The following is an 18,493-nucleotide window of genomic DNA, read 5'->3' on the forward strand; positions in this document are numbered from 1 at the left end:
AGAAAAACCAAGCCAGCATTTTATAATGAGAACCATACAACAGAATCTTCTGAGGAATGCATCATATTAATAACACCCATAAAAGACTTTAAAATATTTTTGTATATCTTTTTCACTGCTTTAAGCCTAGCTTTCAGAAGAGAACCTGATATATAGTAGATGTTTAATAAACACTTTAGTGAGTAGACTCAATACATGAATGAATGATTGAACCAAGCACATCTTAAATATTGCCAACATTTAAAGGTTTAATAAAAGGGGATGAACTTTCAAAGGAGACAGAAGAAACAACCAGAGATGGAAAAAGACCTAAGTGAGTCTAATACCCAGACATAAAGGGAATTTCCTGAGTGATGGAGTATCTTTTGTTATTCATAACAAGCCCTTTTCAACCATACCTGAATTTATACTAATGAGGTTAGTGAAGAGTATTACTCAGGGTAGAGACCCTAAATTATCTTTAGAATTGGGGAACCAACTATGTGATTAGAGTTTGGAACTTTCAGTCCACCCCCTGACCTCTAGGGAGGGAGAGGCATTGGAGGTTGAGTTCAATCACCAGTGACAAATGAGTTCATTGGTTGTGCCTACATGATGAAACCTCAAGTAAAAACTCTGACAAGGTTTGAGGGAGAGTTCAAGTTGGTGAACTTGATGGGCTGGGAGGGCGTGGAAGTTCTGGGCCAACGCTTCTCCACCCTCGCATCTCTACCCCAGACTTGCATTTGGTTGTCTCTGAGTTCTATCCTTTATAATAAAATTGTTATGGAAAGTATATGCTGTCCTGAGTTTTGTGAGTTACTGGATTGTGGCAGGGTGTACAGGGAGAGGGAGCATGAGACTCTCTAAATTTATAATTCAGCCAGGCAGAAGTGGTAGTAAACTGGGCACCCCATTTGCGGCCGGTATCTGAAATGGGAGCAGTCTTGGGAGATTAAGCCCTTAATCCAAGGTGTGTGCTGACTCCAAGCAGTTGGAGTTTTAATTGAATTAAATTATTGAACACCCAGTTGGTATCAGAAAATTGGAGTATTGATCATTATTTGAAAATACGAAACAGCCAGTAGAAGACAGAGTCTGTTTGAACCCAACCTTTGTACTACAGTGTAGTTAAAGAGTAATCAAGTTTGCCCGATCGTGCCACATGAAAAGAAAAAAGTGCAAAGGACAGATGTTCAAAAATTTAGTAAGAAAGTAAATTACTCCAAGGACTTTCCTGGCAGTCCAGTGGTTAAGATACTGTGCTTCCACTGTACACGATGCAGGTTTGAACTCTGGCCAGGGAATTAAGAGCTTGCATGCCACGTGGCACAGCCAAGAAGTTTTAGAAAGAAAGAAAGTAAATGATTGCACAATGAGGAAAATTTCCAGAGACATAGAAATTAAACTTGGATAAGATAATGTTGAGGAAACCAAGAGAAAAGGAAGTTTAAAGGAAAGTAATCAATATTGTTAACTGCTATGAAGAGATTAAATAAGATAAGGCTTGACAAGTATCTACTGAATTTAGTAGCTGTGAATGACAATTCAAAGAGTACCTGGGGCCTGAACTTAATGAGTTGAAAAATGTGTTTGTTTCTCCTCTTGGGAAGTTTGGCTGTGGTAGAAAGAGAAGGGGTAGCCATGGGATAGTGTTATAGGAATGAGGGTTTCTACTATCATTATTGATTGCTCAATATTGGGTGAAAGAGGCTTGAGTAGGTTTAAATAGAAATGGGCCAGAATTCAGTTCAGTTCAGTTCAGTTCAGTCGCTCACTCGTGTCCAACTTTTTGTGACCCCGTGGACTGCGGGACGCCAATCCTCCCTGTCCATCACCAACTCCCAGAGTCCATTCAGTCCACTGAGTCAGTGATGCCATCCAGCCATCTCATCCTCTGTCGTCCCCTTCTCTTCCTGACTTCAATCTTTTGCAGCATCAGGGTCTTTTCAAATGAGTCAGTTCTTCGCATCAGGTGGGCAAAGTATTGGAGTTTCAGCTTCAGCATCACTCCTTCCAGTGAATATTCAGGACTGATTTCCTTTAAGATGGACTGGTTGGATTAGCCAGACGTGGAGAGTGCTTAATGGTAGGTGCCAGGCCCACAGCTCAAGAGTCTGGTCAAAAAATAGGCAGACAAGTTTTTACTTTTATTTTTATAATTTCTGTATTGTTAAATTTTCTTAGCATGTACAGTTGATATTGTCTCTGTATCAAAAAAAAAAAAAAGTGCCAAAAAAAGAAAGATCCTTATTTTTAAAAACAATTCTTCACCCCCTAGCTGCTGCCCTCTCCCTTCCTCAGGGCAAGCTGTCTGAAGAACAGTTTGTTCCTGATTGTACGCATCTATTCACAGGGTTTCCCTGGTGGCTCAGTTGGTAAAGAATCCACCTCCAGTATGAGAGACCTGGGTTCGATTCCTGGGTTGGGAAGATCCCCTGGAGAAGGGAACAGCTACTCACTTGAGTATTCTGGCCTGGAGAATTCCATGGACAGAGGAGCCTGACGGGTTACAGTCCACAAGTTGCAAAGAGTCAGACACAGCTGAGCAACTTTCATGCATATGTATATTCACTTTCTACTCATCCTCCACGCCCTCCAGTCTAGCCTCCAGCCTCACTTCATCTAAATAGCATTTGTTGAGGTCTCTAATATGTTCTGTGTAATTAAATCAATGGGCATTTTCAGGGCTCTCTCAAATTCCTGGCTTTTTTATTTGCTCACTGGACATCTCCACAGGTATGTCTAAAACAGAGCTCACCTTTCTTCTCTCTGCCCCCAAACATTTCTCCTTTCCCCACTTTGAAGAGTACCTTCCACCATCCCCCATCCAAGCTCAGAAACCAAGTGACACCCAGATTCCTCCTCTCTCACATGCCCCAGGCCTCATCCATTACCAAATCCCTTTACTCCTATCCACCCCCACAGAGTCTCAAGTGTATCTTAATTTCAGTGCAATTTTTTAAAAGATTTTTTGACCATTTTTTAAGTCTTTATTCAATTCGTTACCATATCGCTTCTGTTTTATGTTTTGTTTTTTTGGCTGTGAGGCCTCTGGGGCCCCAGATCCCCAACCAACCAAGGATCGAACCCACACCACCAACATTAGAAGGTGAAGTCTCAACCACTGGACTGCTAAGGGAAGTCCCAATTCCAATACAATTTTGATGGTCTCCATCATGATCTTTCTGAAATGTCAATTAAACAATGTCACTGCTCTGCTAGCAGTCCTCCTTGGCTCCTGCTGCCCAGAGTCCCAGAGTAACCCCCTGGCATATTATTAATAGTATGAGTGGTAATGGTCCTTCAGGATCTTGAAGGCTCTGCCTGCTTCTGCAGCCTCATCTCTCTCTACCTCCCTGTCCCAACCCCACAGAAACTGGTAGCAGTTCCTTGAGTGAGTGGCCCAGTGCTGTCCTCCGGCATGGAGGATGACACCTGGACACACTGCAGTTGCAATGTCCTCTCCCGCCTCATTCCTGGGACAACTCCTGCCCCTCGTGACTTAACTCAGACTTCACTTGCTCAGAGATTCAGTAACTCACACAAGGACAGTATGAATGTTAATCTCTTGCAGCTTTGCTTTTCAAGACTCTTAAGGCATTTGAGTTAATATCTAATCCTAAAGGGTTTTATACAACAGGAAAGAAAGTGTGGCCTATAGGAAAGCTACAACTACAGAAGTGGATTTGTTTCTTTAGTAACATGTGGGTGCTTTAAAATTTGTATAGTATTTATAAATGGTACCTTTTATTACTCATGGCATACCAAGGCAAAAATAAACTTTCTTAAATCTTAATTCTGTAAAGAATGCTGTTTATCCAGTTCAATAGACCCAACTCACTACCAGAATCTTTATCTAATACTTAGATCAATCCAGGTGTCTACATAACAAATTTTACAGGAGTCTTTAACTCTGAATTCAATGCAAGTCATGTTGAAAAAGACTGATCCAGCACTCTGTAATGAGAGTGATATAGTAAATCCGTCTTAGGAACGCATTATAACATCCACAAAACCCTACATTTGATGATAGTACTGGAAGATATAATTTTCTCCAGGTGTTCTAACTATAAAACAGAGATAACAATGGTTATTTCACACAATTATTCAGATGATTAAGTAAAGAGAACTCACTGGAGATAAGTTGGGAGCATCAGAATAAGGTGTTTAAATTGACAATTGATGAGAAAAGAAAGAGTGAGTTGAGAGAGAAAAATAAAAAGCCCCAGCCTACTTTCCAAATGTTTCCCATTCATTTGTTCATTCAGCAACTATTTTCTGAGTGCCCAAGATCGGTTAATTACTGAGTTAGGCACTAGGGATGCAGGGATGAGCCAAAGAGACACAGAGAAAGCTTACAGTCATTTGAAGGAGGCATAGAAATATACATTTACCTGTAAACTATAATAAGTACTTTAAAGTTCCAGCTATTATGGGAGAACTTAATGAGGACCACATTCAGATTAAGTAAGGCGTTGTACGTAAAGCATTTAGCACAGTGTCTAACACACAGTAAGCACTTTAGTCAGGGAAAGCCTCACTAAGAAAGCAACAGTTAGGGACCTCCCTGGTGCTCCAGGGGTTGAGGCTTCGGCTTCCAATGCAGGAAGTGAGGGTTCGACCCCTGGTCAGGGAGCCAAGATCCCACATGCCTTGAAGACAAAAAAACCAAAACATAAAACAGAAGCAATACTGTAACAAATTCAATAAAGACTTTAAAAATGGTCCACATCAAAAAAACCTTTAAAAGAAAGAAAGAAAGAGACAACTATTTAGCCAGCAAAGGATTAGTTGGAGTTGGCTAGGTAGTGAACGGGGTGAAAAAGCACCGTCAGCTGAGGAACACATCCAAGAAGGCCCTGAGGCAGGACAGAGCCTGGGATGTTCCCAGAAACGAAAGGAGACCTGGATATTGAGAGGGTAACAGGAAGGAAGGCTAGGAGTCTCCAAATGGAGGAAATAGGCTGCAAGTGTCAGACGATTTTCTCTCTCTTAAGCGGCTGGAGGAAACAAACTACAAGTGTCAGATTTTTTTCCCTTCTCGATACAAAATTAAGAGGAGGTTTCTCTTAAAATTCTGTGTTGCCATGACAACACCTGGTTCCACCTGAACTTAACTTTTCTCAAACCTTGAGCTAACCAATGCGTTTTTCTTACGGAAATGTTTTTCATTAAGCTATGTTAATCAACTATGTATTTACCCTGGACTCTGTCTTCAAGTTGGTTCCGCCTAAGACTCAGAACCAACTTGACAAACCAGTATGTTTTACACATACAGTTGCTTTCCTATGTTAATGAAACCATATATTTGCTTGGAAACCTGCCTTTCTTCACGATTCACGTTAATCGTTTTATGGCCCAGGATGATTCACCTTGTGTCGATGTTATCTCAAAATCCATGCTGTGGGTGAAGGGACCGGTGCCACTCTGAATTTCGAGAAATTTCCTTTCTCTAATTAGCAGACTGCTAGTAGCCAAAGCCTTTGACTGTGTGGATCACAAAAAAACTGTGGAAAATTCTGAAAGAGATGGGAATACCAGATCACCTGACCTACCTTCTGAGAAATCTATATGCAGGTCAAGAAGCAACAGTTAGAACTGGACATGGAACAACAGACTGGTTCCAAATAGGAAAAGGAGTACATCAAGGCTGTATATTGTCACCCTGCTTATTTAACTTATATGCAGAGTACATCATGAGAAACGCTGGGCTGGAAGAAGCACAAGCTGGAATCAAGATTGCCAGGAGAAATATCAATAACCTCAGACATGCAGATGACACCACCCTTATGAAAAAGAACTAAAGAGCCTCTTGATGAAAGTGAAAGAGGAGAGTGAAAAAGTTGGCTTACAGCTCAACATTCAGAAAACGAAGATCATGGCATCCGGTCCCATCACTTCATGGCAAATAGATGGGAAAACAGTGGAAACAGTGGCTGACTTTATTTTGGGGGGCTCCAAAATCACTGCGGATGGTGATTGCGGCCATGAAATTAAAAGACACTTACTCCTTGGAAGAAAAGTTATGACCAACCTAGATAGCGTATTGAAAAGCAGAGATATTACTTTGTCAACAAAGGTCCATCTAGTCAAGGCTATGGTTTTTCCAGTAGTCATGTATGGATGTGAGAGTTGGACTATAAAGAAAGCTGAGGGCCGAAGAATTGATGCTTTTGAACTGTGGTGTTGGAGAAGACTCTTGAGAGTCCCTTGGACTGCAAGGAGATCCAACCAGTCCGTTCTAAAGGAGATCAGCCCTGGGTGTTCATTGGAAGGACTGATGTTGAAGCTGAAACAGCAATACTTTGGTCACCTGATTTGAAGAGCTGACTCATTTGAAAAGACCCTGATGCTGGGAAAGATTGAGGGCAGGAGGAGAAGGGGAGGACAGAGGATGAGATGGTTGGATGGCATCACCGACTCAATGGACATGGGCTTAGGTAAGCTCCGGAAGTTGATGGACAGGGAGGCCTGGCGTGTTGCGGCTTATGGGATCACAAAGAGTCAAACACGACTGAGTAACTGAACTGAGTAGCTATATAACATCCAGCTAAAGACTAGCAGGGGGGCACTCTTTCTGCCCCCTTCTGATGTCTACGTCAGAAGCTTTCTTTCTTTTATACTTTAATAAAACTTTATTACACAATAGCTATGAGTGATCAAGCCTCGTCACTGGCCCCGGATTGAATTTTTCTCTTCCAGAGGCCAAGAATCCTGGTATCTTTCATGGCTCAGCAATAACCTTTCAATAGCTAGAAAACAATAGTTGGGAAATAATAACACTTTCCGGGCTTCCCAGGTGCTCAGAGGTAAAGAATTCGTGGAGACTTGGGTTCAATCCCTGGGTCAGGAAGATACCCTGGATAAGGAAATGGCAACCCACTCCAGTATTCTTGCCTGGGAAATCCCATGGACAGAGGAGCCTGATGGGCTACAGTCCGTGTGGTCGAAAAAGAGTCGGACTTGATTTAGCAACTGAACAAATAATACCACCTTCTACCCAGCCACCCAAGGTAGAAATCTCCCTTTCCCCCATGTGATTAAAATCACTTTAAGAACCACACAACAGGGACTTTCCTGGTAGTTCCAGGTTAAGATTCTACACTCCAAAAGCTGGGGCCCAGGGTTCAATCCCTGGTCAGGGAACTAGATCCCACATGCTGCAACCAAGCATCTACATTGTAAAAGAGCCCTTGTGCTTCAACTAAGACCAGAAGAAACCAAAATAAATAAACAAATATTAAAACACACACACACAATTCTAGATACTGTATCAAAATAGTAACAATGCAAATGGATTGCATCTACCTGAAAATTAGCCTGCAGTCTGTCTCCAACCTCCCCTCTCACAGTCACCCTTCTCCTGCTATGCACTCTCACCCATCTAGCATCTCACTTTGGTGCACTGTCCTGGGAATAACAATTCAAGAATACATTCTTTCTGAGGAAGAGTCCTATAATAGCAAATCAGAGAGAAATTCAGCAAGAAATATTAAACAAGGCAGCATTTTTATTGTCATCAAGGATACATATGGGCTTCTCTTGTGGCTCAGTTGGTAAAGAATCCGCCTGCAATGTGGGAGACCTGGGTTCAATCCCTCAGTCGGGAAAATCCCCTGGAGAAGGGCATGGCAACCCACTCCAGTATTCTTGCCTGAATAATGCCCATGGACAGAAGGAGCCTGGAGGGCTGCAGTCCATGGGGTGGCAAAGAGTCGGACATGACTGAGTGACTAAGCACAGCACACTTAGGCTATGTATAAATGCCAGGTTCAGAATTCAGTTTAAAATTCAAATGTGAAATGGCTATCCATTAAAAGGATACATATTAACAGCATTATTTGAGTTGAAAAATTACAGACTTTTTCTAATAGAAAGATAGATTTCCCTGACTGATTTTCCAATGAGGATTGACTTTACCAATTAGTTCATATGGCAAACATTTTCCAAAACTTAAGTGAGCTTAATCTGCAGCCCTAAGATTTTGACAAAAATATAAAGTACATATTCATTATATAATACACAAAAAATTATAAACCTTACAACTATTTATGAGAAAAAAATCTAATATCACTTTTAAGAGGTATGACAATAAACAACTTTTCAAAATTATTTTAAGGTTATTCTAGCAAAAACAAAAATGTGAAGACAACTGGCTTACAAGATTAACTGAAGAGTATCTGCTAAGTGCATGGGGTATAGTGGTATGGAATAAGAAGTCCAAGGTGATTCCTAGATTTATAACCAGGAAATATAAATTTGAGACTAACCCAAAATTCATGTATGTTCACATAGAGAATGGACAACAATGCAAATAACTGCTGATGAGGGAAATTAACTTTGTCTTGTGTGTTTGCACTTGTCTTGTATATTTGTAGTAATTTGCAATTATTGCCTTGCAAATTTATATTTGTAGTAACAAATGCATTTTAGTGTATCTGATTATACATTTATATATTTTCTCTTTGAATTCTACTTTAAAATAGTTATACATCTTATTGTTTGCCTCATTATATAATAAGTATAATAATAAAAAAAATTCATGTATGTTCATGGTTCATTAAGGTACCTCTTAAATATTTTCCATTATACTTCATTAATTTTTTTTTTCTGGCCACACCATGAGGTTTGTGGGATCTTAGTTCTCCAACCAGGGATCAAACTCTAGGCCCCCAGCAGTGAGAATACTAAGTCCTAACCACTGAACCACCAGGAATTCCCTACTTTATTAAATTTTGCAGGAGATGGTATACATGGTTTAGAGGTGAAAAACTTTCCCCTTCTTCCTTTCTGGCTAACCTAGTAATTAAATTGACATAAAGCAGATTAACAGGAGAGAAACAAATTTCACGCATAAGGGAGCCCCAAAGATATGAAACACAAAAATACTCAAGCAATTGAGGCTTATACACCACCCTCAGCTAAGGAGAAGGGGGAAGGGTCTGGGGTTTCAAAAGGGAGGAAGACAATTCACAGTAAGATGAGAAGAGCAAGTGCATGGTAAGCAACTGCTTGCCATACCATGTAGTTAAGTCTCTCTGATAAAAAGTTATCTTTGGTATTAGCTCTTTTTCTGCCATCAATCTAAATTCTTTTAGGCAGTTAAAGGGAAAGTAAACAGCTCTTTCAGAGTCTGTTGGGCCTTATCAACTCAAAATAATTCACATGTCAAAGTGGTGTATTTTGGAGTCACATATTCTGCTCCTCCTCAATGGTGATATTGGAAATTTTGGAAATCTGTGAAGGTCTTAAAATTTAACTTTCAAGAATATCTAAGGTCCACTATAGCTTACACATTCACATTAATTCTGACTTCTGTTTTATAAAGAGGTCTAAGTTGCAGTTTTTATGTAATATAAAAGTTAACCAGAGAGGGAGAAAAACAGTTTACCAGGAAATAAGGCACCCAGTTTTAAGTTAAAAATTAAAGGACTGGTTTGTGGTCCAAGATGCAGTTTGTTAACTGGATTTACCTTTTTACCTTAAAGAACTCTGACCCTACCTCATTCCCTACAAAAATCACCACCAACCACCACACAAAATATATGAAACAACAATTTTGAAGATACTGGAGATCCGCCAGTGAAGAACAGTGATCCCTGAGAGACTGGAAGCAATAAAGAGAGCTGTGCAATTAACTTCAGAGGGCTCCCAGGCTCCTGCACAGGGGAGGGAACTCAGGGGAAGCTGTTGGAGTCCCTGAGTTGAGGAAGTGCAGCTGAGATTACGGGGAACTCAAGGTGGCTAATGTCTGCGGGACAGAGTGCTAGAGAGGAGAGACCTGTACAGAGAAAGAACTCTGGAGATCTGCGGAGGGTATTCAGAGCATTGTTTGGTGCCTTTGTGTGAAGAAACTATCCCAAAAATGCTGGGAAGAGAACTATTGAGAGAATGAGAGTAAAGAGCATTCAGCACTCACAGAAAGCTGGGAAGACAGCCTGTTCCCAACAGCTGATACTGGGAAACCTCATGATTCACAGGGCATGGGGTAGAGTATTCAACAGTCTTTCTTCAGTAATGGGAAATAATTAGCCCTTGACTAATGGTTCTTAGTGAGGGGAAATTGTGCTCCACTCCCCCAGGGAACAATGTCTATAACATCTCGAGGCGTTTTTGATTTGTAAGGACTAGGGGCAAGGTGCTACTAGCATTTAGTGGAGAGCCAAGGATGCTACTAAATATCTTGCAGTGACCAGGACAGCCCCCCTGACAACAAAGTATTACTTGGTCCAAAATGTCAATAGTGCTGAGGCCGAGAAACCTTGCTGTAGACTCAGCACTGCTCTTGTCCATTCTGCTGCTGCTGCTAAAGTCACTTCAGTCGTGTCCAACTCTGTGCGACCCCATAGCAGCCCACCAGGCTCCCCCGTCCCTGGGATTCTCCAGGCAAGAACACTGGAGTGGGTTGCCATTTCCCTCTCCAATGCATGAAAGTGAAAAGCGAAAGTGAAGTCGCTCAGTCGTGTCCAACTCTTAGCGACCCCATGGACTGCAGCCCACCAAGGTCCTCCGTCCATGGGATTTTCCAGGCAAGAGTACTGGAGTGCGGTGCCATTGCCTTCTCCCTTGTCCTTCCTTAACAAACCTCAAAAGCAAGACTCAAAAGGATCGTACTGTTTCCAAGTAAATTAACTGCATCCCAGAGCAAAGCTCAAGCTTTATAGGAATACAAAAATGAGGTACTTGACAGGGTAAAATTCACAATGTCTGGTATTCAATTCTTCCTCATTTAACAAAGATTACCAGGCATGCAGAGGTACAGGAAAAAAACAGCCAATCAAAACCAGTCAGAACTGACACAGACATAAGAAGTGGCATAAAATGACATTAAAAGTTATTACACCTAAATTCTATAAATTCAATAGGTTAAGCAGAGATATGGAAGATATAAAAAAAAAGATCCAAATCAAATGTTTAGAGATAAAAGTTACAATCTCTTAGATGAAAAATACACTGGATGGGACTTAATAGCAGATTACATATTTCAGAAGAAAAGATTCATTAACTTGAAAGTATAGCAATATAAACTATCAAAAATGAAACAGAGATAAGAGAATTTTTAATGACACTCAAAAAGAAAAATACATCAGTGAACTGTAAGACCATGTTAAATGGCCTAATATCTAAGTACTTGGAGTCCTTAAAAGAAAGAGAATAGAGGAGAGAACTGAAAATATAGCTGAAGCAATAACAGCCAAAAATTTTCCAGATTTGATGAAAACTATTAATCCACAGATCTAAGAATCCCAATGAATCCCCAAATACCAGAAATACTAAAAATACATCAAGGCACATCATAACCAATTTTTTTTTTTAAGACAAGAAGAAAATCTTAGATGCATCCAGAGAAAAAAGACATCTCATATATAGACAAAAATAAGGATGATATCAGATCTCTCACTGGGAATAATGCAAGCAATGCTCAATATTATGTGGCCGTCTGGATGGGAGGGGAGTTTGGGGAAGAATGTATACATGTATATGTATGACTGAGTCCCTTCAATGTCCACCTGAAACTATCAAAACATTGTTAATAAGCTATGTGAGTGCTGCTTGCTCATCATGTCCAACTCTTTGTGACTCCGTGGACTGTAGCCTGCCAGGCTCCTCTGTCCATGGGATTCTCCAAACAAGAATTCTGGAGTGGGTTGCCATTTCCTTCTCCAGGGGATCTTCCCAACCCAGGGACCAAACCCACAACTCCTGAGTCTCCTGCAATGGCAGGCAGATTCTTTATCCAATACAAAATTAAAAGTTTTTTTTTTTTTTTTAAGAAATTATGCAAGTGAGAATATAGTAGAGCAGTGCCTTAAAAATACTAGGGGGAAGAAAACTGTCAGTACAGAATTGTATACTCAGCAAAAATTTTTCAAAAGTAACAGCAAAATAAAGACATATTCAAACACATGAAAGCTGAAAGAATTCATTACCAAAGAACCCACTAGAAGACCCCCACACTACACACATAGATACATAGTTCAAGAATATAAAGGAAGTACTCAAGCTGGATCTTCACAAATGAATGAACAACCCTGGAAATGACAACTACATGGGTAAATGAATAAGATTTTTTCCTTACTATTTAAATTCTTTGAAAGACAAATGGCTGCCTAAACAAAATAGTAGCAATGTAATGTGAGGGTTTTTAATACTTTAAAATGTAGAATGTGTGATAAAAAGAGCATAAATGTCATGAGAGAAGAAACAACACTATTGTAAGGCTCTTACAGTAGGAATGGTCCTGCATCTATCAAAGAAACTGAATGTATAGTTGAAAACCCTCCCACAAAGTAAACTCCATGCCCAGGAGGCTTCACTAGTGAATTATACCCAACATTTTTGAAAAAAAAAAGCCAATTCTACACAAGCTCTTTCAGAAAATTGGAAAGGGTAATACTTTCCAACTCATTCTATAAAGCCAGCATCATTCTAATATCACATCTAGAAAAAGATACTACAAGAAAACAAGGTTAGTTTTACATTCAAAAATCAATCAGGGTAGACTTCCCTGGTGGTCCAGTAGCTAAGAATGCCCCTGCCAATGCAGAGACACAGGTTCCATCCCTGGATCCCTAGTCTGGGAAGATCTCACATGCCATGGGGCAACTAAGCCCCCTTGCCACAACTACTGAAGCCTGTGCACTCTAAGGCCTCCACGCTGCAACTGCTGAAGCCCAAGTGCCAAAAGCCTGTGTTCTGCAACAAGAGAAGCCACTGAGATGAGAAACTCGCACATACCACAACAAAGACCCAACGCAGACAAAAATTAATTAATTCACAATAATAAACAAATTTAGAAAGAAAAAACACACGATCATCTTAATAGATGCAGAAAAAGCATTTGATTAAATCCAACATCCATTCCTAATAAAAACCCCGCACATGAGGAACTTTAGGTAGGATTTCTCCTTATGTTAATAAGCATCTACAACAAACACATAGCTAACATCATCTTTAATGGTTAAAGACTGAATGCTTTCCCCCTAAGATCAGCAACAAGACAAGCATATCTGCTTTCATCACTACTATTCAACATTGTAGTGGAAGTCCTAGACAGTGCAATAAAGAAAAAAAAAAAATAGAGCTGTCCAGATAGTAAAAGATGAAGTAAAACTCAGATAACATGATCATATTTGTAAAAAAAATCTAAGGAATCTATTAAAAACTTACTAGAACTAGTAAATGAATTTAAAGTTTACAGATATAAGATCAATATATTAAAAAGTAAGTGTATTTCTCTATACAAGCAATGAACAATCAGGGATTGAAATTTTAAATGTTCTTAATAGCATCAATATATATAAACTTCCTAAAGATAAATATGAAAAAAGATGTATAAAACCTGCACTACAAATTGCAGCTGAGGGAAATTACAGAAGATTTAAATAAATGAAGAAAAATAACTTGTTCATAAGAAAACTTGTTTAAAGATATAATTTGTTCATAAGAAGACTCAATTTGCTAAGATATCAATTCAAAACCCCAGAGGTTTTTCGTAGATATTGACACAATGATTCTAAAATTTATATGGAAATGCAAAATATCTAGAATAGCCAAAACAACATTGATAAAGAACAAAGTTGAAAATAATTTCAAGACTAGTCACAACACTTCAGGAATCAAGACGGTATGATGCTAGTGTTAAGAAAGATAACTAGATCAAAGGTACAGAATAGAGAATCCAGACCAATACACAAAAGTGGATAACCAAAGAATTCCCTGGCAGTCCACTGGTTAGCATTCCATGCGTTTACTGTAGAGGGCAAGGGTATAATCCCTGGTCAGGGAACTAAGATTCCATAAGTCTTCTGGTGTGGAAAAAAAAAAAAAATCAATTTTTTGATCCAGGAGCAAGGACAACTGAATTGAGAAAAGAATGCATTTATTCATATAAAGACTTGTGCTCAGAGCAGTTTTATTTGAAATAGAGAAACACTGGAAACTACCTAAATGGTCATTGACAAGTGAATGGGAAAATTGTGGTACATCCAGACAATGAAATACTAATCAATAAAAAGGAATGAATTATTGATACAAGCAACAACATGGATGAATCTCAAAAAAAAGAGTATATACTATATGATTCTATTTAAAACTTGAGAAAATGCAAACTAAAGTGACAGCAGATCGGTGTTCACTTAGAGGGTAGGAGGAAGAGTTTACAAAGGACATGAGGAGGAAACTTGTGGGTGTGAGATAGGTTCATTATCTTGATTGCAGTGATGGTTCCATAGCTGTATGTGTTCATACATGTTAAGTCTCTTCAGTCATGTCAGACTCTTGTGTGACCCTATGGACCATAGCCTGCCAGGCTCCTCTGTCCATAGGATTCCCTAGGCAAAAATACTGAAGTGGGTTGCCATACTCTCCTCCAAGGGATCTTCCCAACCAGGGATTGAACCCATGTCTCTTATGTCTCCTGCATCAGCAGGTGGGTTCTTTACCACTAGGGCCACCTGGGAAGCCCTCATAGGTGTGTATGTGTATCAAAATTTACCAACTTGTATACTTTAAATACATGGGGTTTATTATATGTCCCCATTTAACCTCAATAAAGCTGTTTACAATATTAAAGGAGAATGGTGAAAATACTATTACGTTTCATACAGTTGGCTTATTTTGTTATAGTTCTATCAAAAACAAGGAAGAAAATTTATTCTTTATATAAGCCACACAAACACCAAAGAAAAACTTTTCCATATCCACAGGCTACCAATTCTATTGCTAGATTGTCACCTTCCCCATCTCCCTCCAAACTCGGCCAGATATTTCGTATGTGTTGTCAACATGAATACCTCGGAAAAATATCTGGTCAAGGCTCTAGGTCACAGTGTGGGTGACTGGGCCAAATACATTGCTGCTATCTGATATATGCAGAAGTTATATTGAGTATAACTGACCTAGGAGAGCTGTTGGTAACTTTACAATCTCAGCAGAGCTGGAGTCTATTTAGGGGTTTTGATGGATTCTAACTACATGTAATATATATATATATATATATATATATATATATACACTTTTAAGTTATCTGTATAAACTATCTTCTTATTTATTAAGAGAAGTCATCTTGATTTATGGATTTGATTTATAATGTGCCACTATCTGCACGCACGACGTGGAAAGACAACAGGATACTTTGGGCTCTTGCTGCCAAATAAGTATCGAAGCAATTTGTGTGAGTTAGTAAAAGAAGTACTACAATTAACAGGACAATTTGGCACCATCCATGCCCTGAGGAAACTGGAGTACTGTATTGGAAAGGAGACAACTTAGGCAGTCTGCTAAAATTACAGAACATCAACAGCCACCCCTTATGCCAAATCATCTTCAGTTTGAGTCATTCTTGCATGCTTTATTTCTCAAATTCCGTCTGTCTCAGAATGGTATACCTTACCCCCAGTTAATATTGTGGATTTAAAATACTGGGCATTCTTTCCTACTGACAAACTGATGGAGAAGTTCACATAATCCTGGAAAACTGTTGTTGTTGTTAAGTCACTCAGTCATGTCCAACTCTTTTGTGACCCCATGGACTGTAGCCCACCTGGCTCCTCTGACCATGGAATTTCCCAGGCAAGAATACTGGAGTGGGTTGCCATTTCCTTCAGGGGATCTTCACAACCCAGGGATTGAACCCTAGTCTCCTGCATTGGCAGGTGGATTCTTTATCACTGAGCCACCTGAGAAGCCCCAATCAAGCAAAATATCTGATTTTTATATAAAGATATTTTAAATAAAAATACTAATTGCTCACCAAAAAAATAGACTGAGGATCTCTGAACTTAGACCCAAACCCAAAGCCAAGTTTGTTTATCTCTGATAAATCTCTCCTGATGATTCCTCCGGTCCCACCTTTACTGTGTGAGTAGTTACAGAGCTGTGTTGGCAGAAAAACTTTGTGTACGGATGTTCTGGGGGTGAGCAATTCTAGTAACCCTTAAGACTTAAAACTAAGACTGTGGTATATTGGTGAATATTTAATAAAGTAAGAAAGGAAAGCCCTCAGTTGCAGTATCTGAACGAATACTCCCAGTCAGTCAGTTTTAAGCTACCACTGTGATGTGACCAAATGCAATGTTTGGAAGGGGTGCCTAGTGTTCCCACCATACAAATGTGACAGAGATAACCTCAAGAGCACATACAACAGCAAAATGTATTAAAAATAATTAGGCAGGTTTTTTACATTCTAAAAGAACTAATCATTTATTACAGAGCTAAACGATTGTTGGTATTTCATTATATTCCTAAAGAAATATTTTTTTAAGTTTCATACACCAGAATTAGAACAGCACTTATAATTGCTTGTGGCTATGAAAAGGCAGTCAACTTCCACTTAAAACTGTAATCAGTGATGAAATATACTTCAAGAACATAAACAGTTTTTAGTATCTAATACTGTCACCAGCGAAGCCCACGGACAATTCCCAGAAAATAAAATCTGGGTAGGAAAATAAAATCTAACCTTTTTCTTTTCCTTTGTGCTTAGTCTAGTTTCAGTTGCTCACAGGGTGCCCGTGTGCAGAGATTTTACACCAGGCCCTTCAGACCAGAGTTCCTAGTGCAAAAAGGCTGTGCCCCCACACCTCAGCTCCAGGAACCACATTCAGAAGCACTGCAAGCAATATTGCAATTCAAGATAGCTATCAGGCCCAGGGCAGGTATGCTGCCCCTCCCCACATTGCCTTCTGAAAGCTTGAGCCGCAAAAGTGGGGGGAGGTGCTTGCCAAGAACCCACCCCCTCCCTGCTGACAAGAACCCTATGAAGCAGCCAGGCCAAAGGCCTATGAGGAAGACCCAAGTACTCTAGAGCTGGAGCTCACATCTCTTCATTTTTTGATTTCCTTTGATTCTGAACCAGACTTGATCTCCTACTGGCTCCAAGATACCAGGCAGAAGAACCTTTATTGGGGACTGACTCAGGGGTGTTGTAACAATACCTTCATTTTTAAAATACAACTTATTAACTGTAATTTTATATAACTTACATTTTAAATAATGGAAGTGTTTAAGAATTGGCTAGCCAAATTCTTACCATTTTAAAGAGTCTGTACAAGCCCCATTTCAACGCATTACTAGCCTGGGGTCATTTTCTTTGTGAGCAGGATACAAGGTAACCTCAAATAACTTCTAACTTAAGTGACTCCTACTAAAAGAGAAGGTCCTGGTGACAAGTAAAACTTGATATATTCTTTTTAATACAACAATGAAGAAATAAGAGGACAGGTACAGTTTAAAAGTATATAGTGTTACAGGGCTTCCCCCTTGGCTTAGCGGGTAAAGAATCCACCTGTAATACAGGGTATACAGGAGACCCAGCAGGATTCCTTGGTCAAGAAGATCCACTGGAGGAGGAAATGGCAACCCACTCCAGTATTCTTGCCTGGAAAATTTCATGGACAGAGGGGCCTGGCAGGCTATAGTCTTCAGGGGTCACAAAGAGTCAGAGATAAGACTGAGTCACTAAGCACAAACCCACCCACGGTGTTAGGTGGTGCACTGGACTTTGAGCTCAGTTATGTCTCCAGAGCTAAGAGATTACTGCATCCTTCAGGTGTTGCTACAATTTCTATTTTTGAAAAAGTCAGACTTAAAGACTTTTATAGTTCTACTCCCTTAAAGATGTGTGTGCAGGGGTGTGTGTGGGGGTGTGTGTGTGTGTGTTTGGGGGGGTGGTCTCCAAGAAAAATATTCTATTCCTACAATCTTCTGTGTGCGTTCCTACCCGCCTGAGGGCTTAAGTCAGCTGCCAGCAGTGCAGTGCTAAGTCTCTTCAGTCGTGTCCAACTCTTTGCGCCCCCATGGACTGTCGCCCACCAGGCTCCTCTGTCCATGGGATTCTTTCTCCAGGTAAGAATACTGGAGTGGGTTGCCTAGCCCTCCTTCATGGAACCTGCGTCTCTTACGTTTCGTGCATTGGCAGGCAGGTTCTTTACCACTAGCGCCACCAGCGGCGGGAAGGAGAACTACTAGGAAACAGCACAGAATTTTCCCCGGTGGCTCAGATGGTAAAGCGTCTGCCTACAATGCGGGAGAGACCCGGGTTCGATTCCTGGGTCAGGAAGATCCTCTGGAAAAGGAAATGGCACCCCACTTCAGTACTCTTGCTGGAAAATCCCATGGACGGAGGAGCATGATAAGGTACAGTCCATGGGGTGGCAAAGAGTCGGACACGACTGAAGTGACTTAGCAGCAGCCGCAGCAGCAGCAAGAGATGGGGAAAAGACCAGCGAATCCTCACCAGCTTAGGTGCCGGGGCTGGGGGGCTGAGCCATAGTCGCGGACCCGCACTTCTGGCTTCCTCGCCCTCCCCAGGCCGCGCGGCCGCTGTTGCCGCTCTCCCCTCGGTCCAGTGGCCTTCACAAGTCTTAAAAGTTTCCCCAGAAAAGGTTCAGGCGCGGGAGGACAACTAAAGGCCTTAACCGACACTGCGCTTGCCTTCAAGCCCCTCCCTCCCACTGCCTCTCCGAGACACGTGTCACCTCCCACCGGCGCGCCAGGCCCCGCCCTCACT

At 40.5% G+C, this 18,493-nt stretch overlaps 1 long non-coding RNA gene across 1 annotated transcript; it reads right to left on the reverse strand.

Annotated features, from left to right (window-relative positions):
- Window positions 1–228: 228 nt before the first annotated feature.
- LOC133241228 (uncharacterized) lies at window positions 229–18,448 on the reverse strand. The gene is made up of 2 exons (XR_009734559.1): window positions 18,221–18,448; window positions 229–2,096 (listed from the first exon to the last, which is right to left on the reverse strand). It is a non-coding gene; the product is annotated as an uncharacterized LOC133241228 (long non-coding RNA).
- Window positions 18,449–18,493: the final 45 nt, after the last annotated feature.

Source organism: Bos javanicus, chromosome 3, assembly GCF_032452875.1.
Source record: "Bos javanicus breed banteng chromosome 3, ARS-OSU_banteng_1.0, whole genome shotgun sequence".
In the NCBI taxonomy this organism is placed as follows: Eukaryota; Metazoa; Chordata; class Mammalia; order Artiodactyla; family Bovidae; genus Bos; species Bos javanicus.